This window comes from Ursus maritimus, unplaced genomic scaffold (genome assembly GCF_017311325.1).
Source record: "Ursus maritimus isolate PB19 unplaced genomic scaffold, ASM1731132v1 scaffold_20, whole genome shotgun sequence".
Lineage (NCBI taxonomy): Eukaryota > Metazoa > Chordata > Mammalia > Carnivora > Ursidae > Ursus > Ursus maritimus.
The window spans coordinates 4,654,315-4,664,769 of record NW_024424453.1 but is presented as its reverse complement, the minus strand read 5'-3'; positions in this window follow the sequence as shown (position 1 = coordinate 4,664,769).

The window sequence follows — 10,455 nt, the reverse complement described above, 5'->3', positions numbered from 1 at the left end:
GTACTATTGCACTTGTTTTTAAGTCTCATTACTCGTTATCTAGTTTTCTTACTAGATCTTGACAGTCGCCCTGAGATTGTACATTTGCGGAAGTACAGACACAGGCCTCACTTCTCCGTGCCAGAGGTTTGTGGAGTGGATGTGAGACCTTGCAGTGACTTCAACTGGAGTTTGGGAGAAACTGGTACATTTGGCAGAAGCGTCCAGACTATTGAAAAGGATCTGAAGTGATGTATGTGCAATATAACCACACACAGATAAAAGATAGGTGTATCTTTCCAGCTCCAACTGGAAAATAGATGTTTTTTTCTAACATAGAACATTCTCAAAACTTAACTAGGTCATAAAATAATGATCACATTTTTAAAAGACAAATCATAAAGACAACATCATCTATTGAAGCACACTGAGGATAACATTAACCAAAAAAATTTTTAACAAGAAAAATTCCTTCTCATTGATATACAACTGGAAATTTAAAAATGCTTTAAATCTAGATTAAAGAGAAGAACAAATGAGAAATTATAAAATCTTTAGAAACAGAAGAAAAAATCCTACATAACCAAATCAGGAGAGTATAGAAAAGCGGAAATCATAAACCTTAAATGTATTCATTGCAAAATAATGTACAAAGAAAGAAACTTAGAAAAAAATTGTGAAAGAATTACATTAACTAGTAAAGATTAAAGCAGAAATTAATGAAATAAAAAAGTAAAAATCCAGAGAATTGATCAATAAAAGAAAAAACTTATTCATTGAAAAAAGTCAAGGAACAAAGACACAAGACACAAGTAACATTAGGAAGGAAAGATGGTATATAACCACAGAGAAGGAGGATTTTTTTTTTGAAAAAAAAAAGTCTCAAATGATGTTCTTTCACCATGAAGAGGATTGTCCCTTCATGCTAACTACAAACTGTGGGATAAGAAATGGCTAAGACACGCCACAGCTTGTGGAAAGGGGAATACGATTTAAAGAACCAGGCAGAATTGTTTAGAATGTAATAGTATGAGAATTGGAAGTAATGATAATTGTATCAACTGAACATTTTGAACCGGGCCTTTTGTTGTCATAGTCATAAAGCAGCTGGCGAAGACCTAAAGCACACGGGCTTGCTGAAGTAGAAATCTTTTAGAAGTAGTAAGAGTTAAAAGAAGTAAAAGAGTATATTCCCTTGGGTAACCTGAGAAGTTGGGGGACAAATATTACAGAGAAGTAATGGGATCACTTTGTAAAAGCTGCACCGTCTGTGGACTGTGTGTGGAGTTCAGCCTACCAGGAAGGAGAAAGGACCCGATGTGAGAATCCACTTAAAATAACCAGCTGTCAGTGACGCATCTGCTGAGAATGGCCTTACTCCTGGGGGGGCAAAATGAACAGTTTGAAATGTGAGTTTTCTCAAGCTTCCAAACTTAACCAGGGTCGCGTGGTAGAAAGAGTTACGGACTTTGGGGGCTCCTGGGTGGCGCAGTCATTAAGCGTCTGCCTTCGGCTCAGGGCGTGATCCCGGTATTCCGGGATCGAGTCCCACATAGGGCTCTTCCGCTGGGAGCCTGCTTCTTCCTCTCCCACTCCCCCTGCTTGTGTTCCCTCTCTCGCTGGCTGTCTCTCTGTCACATAAATAAATAAAATCTTAAAAAAAAAAAAGAGTTATGGACTTTGGGACAAATAGCCCTGGGTTCAAATCCCCGGTTTTCTACTAACAAACTGTAGTCTGAGACAAATTATCTAGTATCTCATCTGCAAAGTGGGAATAATACTGACTTCATTGGGTTCTTCTGAAGAAGAACCATTTACAATTTACCATTACAAAGTACTTATATAGTTCTCCGTCTCCCTCCCCCCTTGCTTTTCCCTTTCCCTTCCCTTCCCTTCCCTTCCCTTCCCTTCCCTTCCCTTCCCTTCCCTTCCCTTCCCTTCCCTTCCTCCATTCTGCCTTCTCTAAATACCCATCATTCAGGAACTTCTATTCTGTATTTTGACATTTCTCCTATTTTGTTAGCGGAACTCTATGTTCCTTCCCTTTCTTTCAGTGACTCAGTCACCTTCTCCATGACTCTTTAGCATTCTGAAATCCAAGCATCATGACTGAGCACTTTTGGAATACTTTAGAAAGACCCCTCTGAAAACACAGTTATTAAGTTCCTATGGGGCTATGCTTTAGCAGTGAGGTTTGCCAGCTCACTGATTCCAGTTTCACAGATACATATATGCTTAGGCTGAAATCTTTCATTGTGGGAAGACCCTAACCCTTAAACAGTCTCAGTTTTAATATTAGAATACAGATCATATTAATGACAAGAGTCAGTAAAAATTGGAAAAGCAGTATTTCATTAAGGAACTAATGCGACTGTCCCATTAATTGTCAACAAATATGAGATGTATCATAATAGGCACAATTCTTGCCCTTAAAAGGATAGCAATTAATAGCTAATATCCTTAGCAATAAAGAGACCCCCGAAGAACAGTACAGAAACCCCCAGAGCCCCTGTAAGACCAGTTTAACAAAAGATTCTAGGCAGCATCTATTCTAAAGCAGCCTCAAACACTGTCTTTACATACACTACCCAATATGTATCTACAGCTATTTGGACAAGACAAAGAAGACAATGAAAGCCAATGAAATCAAGAGAAAAGAATAAAGCCTCAACTAACTATATCAGCAACATCTCTCTTTATCAACTCTTATTCTCTTATGTTCATTTTATCAGGAGGAGAAAAAGTGAGAAACCCAGTAACAAGGGTATTTAAAAGCAAAAACAGAAATTTGAGACAAATTATATTGACTTCTTTCTGGTTTGCTTTCACAATGTGCAGATTTACCCTTACTTTTATTTTTTAAATTTTTAAATTTTTTTTCAAAGATTTATTTATTTATTTGAGATGGAGAGAATGGAGCCAGCTTGGGGGTGAGGTGTGAGGCTGGGGGTGGAGGGAAGGAGCAGAGGGAGAGGGATAAGCAGTCTCTGCTGAGTGTGGAGCCCAATGGGGGGCTTGAGCTTGAGGCAGGGCTCCAGGTGAGGCTCAGGCAGGGCTCCAGGCAGGGCTTGATTCCAGGACCCTGAGATCATGACCTGAGCCAAAGTCAGAGGCTTAACTGACTGAGTCATCCAGGCGCCCCCTTAACCCTTGTTTTTAAAAACCATTGTTAGGTTAGCACTACTTATTTTTATGATGACACAAAATACTCTTGGTCTCCCAGAGTAGAACTCATAATTTATAACACTCAGTAGAATTCTAAAGGTTTGTGAAACTGACATGCACTAGTCTTTACTGAGTCACCAACTAGCTTTGCAGCAGCTCGGCACCTTTGGCTAAGCCAGCTAATGTCTCCAGAACCGTATCACGATCAAATCCAGGAACTTGCATAAATTACTGGAAAATGTTAATTAACTAAAAGCACTCATCTCTATTTCCTTCTGGTCAGTATAAGGAACCTCATTAGTAATTTTATATTTATCCTTGTTTTTTCTGAGTAAGTGGGTAATTCTATTTTTCTGTTAAATGGAAAACATTTTTTCCCTTCCTGGTTATGTTATTATAAAGATGCACCTGATATCCTCCATTACCATCAGTCGTTCTGTTTCAGTGTCCCTCTATCAACATAGAATTTTATTTTCTTCATTAATTAGAACCGTTAGGTTGAAAACAAACAAATCAACCAACCAGAAAGTTGTATGGCTTGGGTCTTTGAGCTCTATGTCAAGCTTGAAAAGAATAATAATAATAATAACAACAGTGATAAAGATAATAATGTTGATATGAGTATAATTTATTGAACTGTGACTACCAAGGTTTCCATATATCATCTATTTGTCTTGCCAAACTTTGCAGGGTAGGAGCTTTTATCTCATTTTTATAGATGGTAAACCAAGAATCAGAGAGGTTGTTACTCTTGTAAAGTGACACAACTTCAAGAGTCGGACGTCCACACCTGTCATTTGCTCGGATGTCCAAACCTGTCATTCGCTCGGACGTCCACACCTGTCATTCGCTCGGACGTCCACACCTGTCATTCGCTCGGACGTCCACACCTGTCATTCGTCCTGTGCTCTGTTGGTTCACTGTAAACAATCTTTCCTGACTGCTCATATATCACTTTTCTCAAAAAAGGTGGCTGTGTTGTGCTGGCTAAGAAAACAGATATTGGAGCCAGACCTCCCATATTTAAATCCATGACCACTTAACTTGTGAATGAGGACAACTTACTTAACCTTCTCCAAAACCTCAATTTCCTCATCTGCCACAAAGGATAATAAACATGTTAAGTTACTTAAGTTAATATACAAAAAGCACTCAGAAGTGTGCCTGGCGCTAAATGTCTCATAAGTGTTCCTTACTATCGTTTTGAGAGTTCAATGAGATTATAATGCATATAAAGCAGTTAGCTAAGTATACACCCTTAGAAAATGCTTAATACATCTCTTCTGCTTATTAAAATCCTTTGTAACATATACAGCTTTAAACTAGACATTTAGGAATATAATCGGTCACTCTTTCTTCTCCCTTCCCTCCATCCTTCCCTTTCTCTCTCCCTGTCTTCCTCCTTCCCTCCATCCTTCCCTTTCTCTCTCCCTGTCTTCTCCCTTCCCTCCATCCTTCCCTTTCTCTCTCCCTGTCTTCTCCCTTCCCTCCATCCTTCCCTTTCTCTCTCCCTGTCTTCTCCCTTCCCTCCATCCTTCCCTTTCTCTCTCCCTGTCTTCCTCCTTCCCTCCCCTTTTGTGCCAACTATGACTTACTCAACTGTGTTTTCTATGAACCCCCTTTTCAGGGAAACCAGTTGTTCCCTAATATTCCAGACCGACAGAAAACATACTTTAATTCAGTATCACATATTCAGACACAGAACTCTTCACTTCTGCATCTGTTTAAAAGACTTTTACTAAAATAGTAGTTGACAAAAAATAGGAAAATAACTCAGGTTTTAAAAGTAGAAATTAGCTTAAAGATGATAGCTTCCTATTTTATGAGAAATTGATTGATTAATCAGTTAAGGATAATAATGACAGAACTCTCGGGGCACCTGGGTGGCTCAGTTGGTTAAGCATCTGCTTTCGGCTCAGGTCATGATCCCAGGGTCCTGGGATCAAGCCCTGCTTTGGGCTCCCTGCCCAGCGAGGAGCCTGCTTCTCCCTCTCCCCCAGCTGCTCCCCCCTTTCTTGTGCTTTCTCACTCTCACTCTCAAATAAATAAATAAGCAAAATCTTAAAAAAAAATAATGACAGAACTCTCAATGTCTGAAATACAGATTGGTCTAAAGTGGCTGTATTAGGGTTCTCCAGAGAAATAAAACCAATTATGGACAGAGAGTGAGAGCAAAACAGAAACAGGGGAGTGGGGCAGGAGGGAAGGAGAGAGTTTATAAGGAATTGGTTCACCTTAGTATGGAGGTTGGCAAGTCTCAAGACCTGCAGTTGGCAAGCGGGAGACCCAGGAGTGCCAATGGTGTAAATTCTAGTCCAAAAGATGGCAGACTTCAGACTCAGAAGAGTTGAGTTTTGGGGCACCTGGCTGGCTTACTTGGTAGAGTGTGGAATTCTTGACCTCAGGGTCATGAGTTCAAGCCCCACATTGGGTGTGGAGCCTACTTAAAATAAAATAAATAAATAAGTTGATTTTTCAATTCAAGTCTAAGGTTAGGGCAGAAGTGGGGGTAGGGGAATAGAAAGTAACTGCTAATGAATATGGGATGTCTTTTTGGGGTCATGAAAATATTCTGGAATTAGATAGTGCTAATGGTGCACAACTCTGTGAACATACTAAAAACCATTGAACGTATTTTATAAATGAACGAGTTGTATGTGAATTATATCTCAATAATGCTGCTTTTAAAAGATGATAGGTGAAAGCTTTGACAGCCATTTAAAAAAAATAAAATGATGGAGATCAATATAAATTTTGGTTGCTATTTATGGTAAGATTCTGTTTTAATTTACACAGGCAATGGCATGTTGTGACCTGCCTGATTCTAAAAAATCTAGTCTTGCTGGGCAGAATTTCTTAGGTGATTATTATGTGGTTTGTGAGATGCTTCACCAAATTCCCCTGATGCCTCCCATAAAGCTATCATATAAATTTAAAATACAGGTCACTAGGTCACTAGATCAAATATTGAAGACTGGGACAGAGTGCCCAAAAAAAGGACCCTGGCTACTTTCCAGTTGCCATTGTGTTTCCATGAGCTTCTTTTCCTGTTGTTGTTTACTCTTGACATCTGATTTTTCTTGTTGCCGTATTTTCTTATTTCTTATTTTCACTCTGGATTTGTTTGTTCTTTTTATCCTTAACAGCAACCTGTCCAAAAGTTACATTTGATGGTAATTAAAATAATACCTTTATGACGAATGCCAAATTCTCCACCGAAAAATGTCACAATGCTAGAGCAGCTATGAATTTTCATAGTACATAAGAGTCAGAGGAAGATGTTTTGTTGAAGATGGGTGACAATTCACTCAATGGGGAATGGGCAATGATGGGGCTGGAGTTCTCCCTTTCTCATTACACAGCTATTAATTACAGCTGAGGAGTCTTACTCCGACTAATTAAGGATAAGAAAAGAAGTCAGAGAAGATTGTTGCTAAATCGAAAGCCTTAAAAAAAAAAAAAAAAAAAAAAGCAATGCATCCCTTAGCAAAAGACAGGCAAACTAAGTTTGTTCTGGGTGGAGAGTTGGTTACATGTCAAAATCCAAAGTAAAATGGTTGGATCATTCAAAAGATATTGGCCACTGTGATGATAAATGTTGTGTGTCAACTTGACTGGGTCAGGGCTCCCCAGAAATGTGTTCAAACATTATTATGAATGTGTCCATGAGAGTGTTTCTACATGAGATTATTATTAGAATCTGTAGACTGAGTAAAGCAGATTGCCCTCCCCAAAGTGGGTGGGCCTCATCCAGTCAGTTGAAGACTCAATTAGAACAAAAAAGCTAAATAAGAGGTATCTCCTCCTGTCTGACTTACTTTAAGAAAGTTAACTAATGATGATATATGAGGGCCAAGAAGGTTAATTGGCTTGGCTAAAGATACTCAGTCCATGTGAAATATAAAATGAGAGCACAATTCAACATTTCCTGCCAGTACTGTATTAATTCTGAAAGCTTGTAAACCAGGAAGCACATGGACAAGATCAGGGGGAAAGGAGGACAGCACTACACGATTTTTACTGAATTACATTAAAAATGTATATTCTCATATCATCCAGCTCCTTTAGGGCTAAAAGAAGGGTTTCACTTGGATGATGTATTTCTTTTTTTGAGCTTCTAAATTAGAAAAGTGAGAAAAGGCTTAGAGTTATCTCCATGCCACATTTCAGTGACTCATTGATGTGAAGATACAACACTCTTGACTTAATAAAAGTTAAAGTCTGACTACCATAGATGGAGTTAAACATACAGCAAATCTTCTAGACTCTCTTTTCTGCTAGTGCTTCGAGCTGGGGAATCTCTTTTACGAGTTGCCGCTTCCTAGAATGTTGTGCCTCCTCAGGCTTTCGACTCGTGCATCCAGGTGAGTGTTTGGTTGAGCATCCAGTAGAGAAGTGCATCATGGGATAACACAGGTATTAAATTACTGCCACTAAATGGGTGATGGGCATTAAGGAGGGCACTTGTTGTGATAAGCACTGAGTGTTATATGTAAGTGACGAATCACTAAATTCTACTCCTGAAACTAACATTACACTCTATGTTAACCAACTGGGATTCAAATAAGAACTTGAAACAAAAAATAAAAAAATTATAATAATAAAAATAAATTCCTGTAACTGAAAGGAGAACAGGCTATCTAGCATTCACAGAGAACACTTACAAACCAGGAAGATGCTGTCAAGGTGAGGCAATGAAATGAAGCAAGAGGCGAGTGCTAGACCTGGCTAGATATTATTGATCACACAATCTCATCAGAAAGGGGAGGGGTGCCTGGGTGGCTCGGTCGTCGGAGCATCTGCCTTCCGATGGGATCCTGATCTCAGGATCCTCAGAGCTGGCACGTGGGGCTCCCTGCTCAGCGGGAAGCCTGCTTCTCCCTCTGCCCCTCCCCCTGCTCATGCTTTCTTTCTCTCTCACTCTCTCTCTCTCAAATAAGTTAAACAGAAAGGAAGGAAGGAAGGAAGGAAGGAAGGAAGGAAGAAAAGAAAGAAAGAAAGAAAGAAAGAAAGAAAGAAAGAAAGAAAGAGGAAAGGAGGCCTACTGAAAGTTGTGATGATGGAAACAGGAGGTGCATAAAGAGAAATGCCTGTCAGGGGCACCTGGGTGGCTCAGTTAGTGAGATGTCCCACTTTTGATCTTGGCTCAAGTCTTGAGCTCACGGTCATGAGTTCGAGCCCAGCATTGGGCTGCTTGCTGGGTATGGAGCCTACTTAAAATAAATAAGTAAGTAAGTAAATAAATAAATAAATAAGAGCAGTGTCTGTCAACAAGGGTATGAGACATTGTGACCTAGGAGGAATTGCCATGACTGACTGATAGCTTTCAGGTCTGACCTTGATGAATGATGATGGCTGTTGGACCCAAGATGAAGAAATTTTCAATTGTAAAAGGTTAAAAAAGAGAAGACCTAGTACTCCAGAAAGTCTTCCTCAAGGAAGCCAGGTTAAATTCGGTGATTTCTTCTCTGTAGGAAAATGTAAGTAGAGGGACAGGGAGCTTCTGAGATGGGAGTGAAACACAAAAGAACTTGCAGGTGAAGATGGGAGTTGAACTGCTCTTGGCCACATAGCTATTATCTTATTAATTGTTTGAGAATTTTGGGGCGCCTGGGTGGCTCAGCCGTTAAGCGTCTGCCTTCAGCTCAGGGCGTGATCCTGGCGTTCTGGGATCGAGCCCCGCATCACGCTCCTCCGCTATGAGCCTGCTTCTTCCTCTCCCACTCCCCCTGCTGTGTTCCCTCTCTTGCTGGCTGTCTCTCTGTGTCAAATGAATAAATAAAATCTTTAAAAAAAAATTGTTTGAGAATTTAACCAATGAAATAAAGGAAAGGGAAACATTTTAATGAAGGCCACGAAATAGACCTGGGGCCTATGTGGGTGGAACATTTTTAATGCCACTATATTCAAATTATTTTAAAGGTCCATAAAATTTGTGCTTTTGCTGAGCCACAGGCTTGAATTCCGAGTTTGCGGTTGGAATGAGAGTGCCGTGCCTTAGCTAGGAAGTGACCTAGCTAGTGAGTAAGAGATCATCCTTAAAAAGTTGTTTTGTTTTATTTTGCTTTCACTTTTAACCTGCCATCAGCTCTGGTAAAAACCAGTAGGAGGTAATGTGAATATTTATGGTCAAAGCCTTTGCATTCCTTGAATCTTATTTCACGTTAGCCCTATCTTTTATTTCCTAGATAATAGGGTTTATTTGGAGGAAATCGAGCAGGTCCACATTTCTATTTAGGAAGTTCTTAGATATGGCAAATGGTAGGGAGGGGAAGCTTTTGTCATGAAGCTGCGGTTCCACAGTAAGTATCCAAGTTTCATTGGGGAGAATATTAAAGAAAAACTGGAAGAGTTTAGTTTTTCATCCCAGTTTTAAGGAGGCTTTTGGTTTCTTAAAAAGAAAAGACTCATATTGCCGTTGTTGCTAAGGAAAGTTGAGATACAGTTTTGAGTACTAGGTTACCTAGGCCTTCTCCTCCGACCGGTGTGTGAATAATATATGCTCAATTGCAGGTTATAAGGGTCAAGTTATTTCTACCGCAGTGGCTGTGGCACAGTTTTGGGGAGGGCTTACTCAGAAGTCTCTTTGACAGGTCTCTGGAAACTAGGCACTCAAGCTTAAGTCCTTCTAAGAACTAAGGATATTTCAAGTCCCAGGAGAAGAGAGCCAGACTCAGGCTCATTGGACTTACAAGCAAAGACCTGATTTTGAGGAACAAGTAATGGAAACTGTGAATTTGCACCCCGGGTAGCACCTGACAGCACCTGGGAAGCTGCAAAAGGAATCTCGGAGCCCAGAGTTTTGTTCTTTGACATTTAGAAGCTGGACAGGTGATTTCAGTCAGCAATATATCAACATCTGTGTCCTCCCTTTTTTTTTTTAAGATTTTATTTATTTATTTGACAGAGAGAGAGACAGCCAGCGAGAGAGGGAACGCAAGCAGGGGGAGTGGGAGAGGAAGAAGCAGGCTCATAGCGGAGGAGCCTGATGTGGGGCTCGATCCCATAACGCCGGGACCACGCCCCGAGCCGAAGGCAGACGCCCAACCGCTGTGCCACCCAGGCGCCCCTGTGTCCTCCCTTTTGAGGCATCTGGCTCAGAGGCTGTCTCTTAAGTTTAGAACCTGCTGGGGCCAGAAGATACTATCCTTTCTGCCAGCAGCCTTTTCTCCCCCCAGGCATTTGAGGGATAAGTGAATGAATAAATGCTAAAGCCCTCCTTCGGCTTTTGAAATCAATAATGGCAAAAGAAGGAGCAATTATTAAGAGGTAGATCAATACTTGAAACAAAACGAGCACTAGGAATTTCCC